Below are 2,942 nucleotides of genomic sequence, written 5' to 3' on the forward strand. Positions count from 1 at the left end.
AAAGGCATGACATACAGTCTTGTCAAATAAGAGCAGAAGAAATAACTGGTTGTTTTACTTACTACTAGCATTGACTACAAAACAAAGATTCTAACTTGCTCCAAATCAGGCTAATCATGCACATCTCATAGTACAGTAACAGGAATGCTAGAAAAAGTTGTTTAAACATTCTAAATTGCTGAACCCAGCATTTTTTTATTATTGCTGTTGATTTTTTTTGCCCCACATATGTCAGTCATTAACAAAGATCCTCCTCCTGCAAATATAAGTTTGCCAGTTTGAGCATTTTAAATTGAAAATCATTTGGAAAGGAGCATTTCCAACCAACATTTGGAAAGTAAGATTTCCAACCCTGTAATAATCTGGTCAGGCTGTCCAAAGGAATAATCAATGTAACACTTTCTGAGCATATTTCTTGTCCTGGAATACAAGTTACTGAACTGAAGTCACCTGTGTCTGTACCCCTTAGCCATTTGATTTACCTGATCTAGCTGATGGGTAGGAGTCACACACCTTCTGCTCTGGAAAGGGGCTTCCTGTCAGATGGAAATTCGGTGACTTGCTAAAGTGATCAAAAAGGATGTTATAGTATGAGTTACTAAATTAGGTTGGTGGGGGATGAGGTGTCTATGTGGGAGGTATAGAGCTTGGAATCTTTCTAGCTATCAGTAATAGCTGAATTTAGAGGAAACAGAGTTTAGATTTTTTTTGTTTGCTTGCTTGTTTTTGTGTGTGTTCGGCTATGAGCTCATATTGCTCTTCTGGGATATTACAGGAGAATTACATGGAATCGAGTTTGTGGTAAAATACTCATAGTCTGCTCCTTTTAGTAATAAGGTTAAAGGTAACAAGCTTTGGGGGTACATTCTGGCCTAACTAATGCAATCCATGTAATAGCAAACAAATCAATTTATCAAATCCTAATTATTCTTATATAATGTAGGGATTCTTAGTTTGGTTTTGTGCTTCTTATATAATGTAGGGATTCTTAGTTTGTTTTTCTGCTGTCCTCACATAATGCTATTTCAGCAGCAACTCCTAGCTTTGTGTAAAGTGGTGCTTTATGGGTAGGACGGGGCCATGCAGCTCTGCAACTCTGCAATGAAGTTCTGCAAACTCCTGCTGGAAACAATATTTTAAAGACAAGGAGAATAGAGATGGTGCATGTCTTCCTTGTCACAAGATTTTGTGTTGAGTTTGTGGGGTTTTTGGAGCTGGTGGTGAAACAATTTACATTCTAGGTGAGTGAGTCTATTCTGACAAATTTTGAATAAATAAATCTTAAAGATACAGCAGGACAACAGGCATGATACTAAAAAAGGAAGCTGTGATGTAGCCAATTATTGATGTTTATTCTGTTGCTGACCAGAAAGTTTGCTTTCTAACGTTCAACACTGGTTCTCACACAACCATCGTGATTTAAAAACAATAATTTGTATGCAGATATACTTCAGGTTGAGTCTAATTTTTTTTTTCTCCTGCTAGTGACCCTTTGCCTTCAGCACCAGCAGTACCTGACTGCTATTCACCCTACATGAAAATCTGTGAAGAGCAAACAGGGCCCTTTGTGTTGTCCAATCTGTTTTCAGACCATCATGACTCCTGAACAGTGTCTAGTTAGTGCATCCATGGGAGAATTATCCCCTCAAGCTTGTATTTAAAACAACTCTGAACAAGGGATTTTGATTATAAATACTACTTTATTCTGATGTAACTGGGAACTGGCCAGACTAAGTGTACTCCAGTGCTCTGCCCAGGCGTCCCTTCCTCTACCCCTTTGCAGGGATGGCAAACTGCTGTGGTACCTCAGTTTCAATGGCGTATCTCAAGAGGGAAGATGCCTTTGAGAACTTGGGCAGTTTGAGCAGGAGACTAGAATCCTAAATTCCCCATCCAGTCTTCTGAGTTCAGCCGTTCCTGAGAGTGACACCAGTTGGTGAAATTGTCTGGTGTTGCCCAGGGCTGAGCTGCACACAGCAAAGGCCCTACATGGTCAGGACAAGCTCTGTAGTGTTTATTGGTGCGGTATTGGGCAATGGCCACGATTAACCACACGGACCATAGAGACTGGCCCACTACTGGAGTCTGAACAACGGCAAAACACCATGATGGAAGACAAAAAGGTATTTCCCGAATCAGAGAATTGTGAGTGTTGGAAGGGACCTCTGGAGATATCTGCTCCAAGCCTCGCCAAGGCAGGGTCACCTAGAGCAGGTAACACAGAAATGCCTCCAGGTGGGTTTGGAATTCAGCTAGAGCAAGACTCCGTGACCTCCCTGCTCAGCCAGTTCCCTCAGCTTAGCTAACACAGCTGCTGCTAGCAACTGGCACTGAGGTTCGGTTCATCTCCTAAAATGGCAGCACCCCGCTGTCGGGGCAGAGCAGCACATTGTTCGCCCGCTGCCCACGGGCTGCCCGCCGCAGCCTCCGGTACCACCGGAAGTACCACGGCCTCGCCAACCACCGGGCCAGAAGGGGCCCCGGGGTCACTGCACACGGCAGGGCCGAGCCCCCAGGCCGGGGAGTTTCCCCCGAGGCCGGGCGGGAGCCCCGCGGAGCGAGGAGGCCCGAGCGCTCCCCCATCCCCTCAGGTGCGGCGGGAACAATGAGCGGCACGGCCGAAACGAGCCCCGGCGGCGCGCACAGATCCGGCTGGGGCGCGCACGCCGAAAATAGTCCCTCTTTGTTCGGCAGCGGCCGAGGGCCGGCTGCGCCCGTGTCCCTCCGCCGCGGCCGCCCCGCGCCCGCCCCCGGCGCTGCCGGCGCAGGCGGGGCGGCCGAGGCGGGGCCGCGGCCCTTTGTGCTCCCAGAATGCACCAGCGCCTCCTCCGCGGGAAACAAAAATGGCGAGGGGCTGCGCTGGGGCCGGGCTGCCCGTGAGGCGGGTCTGACCGTCCCCCGCCGCCTTCCGCCGCGGGTCCGCGCCCTCAGGACCCGCCGCG

The sequence above is a fragment of the Zosterops lateralis genome (assembly GCF_965231275.1).
Source record: "Zosterops lateralis genome assembly, chromosome: 9".
Lineage (NCBI taxonomy): Eukaryota > Metazoa > Chordata > Aves > Passeriformes > Zosteropidae > Zosterops > Zosterops lateralis.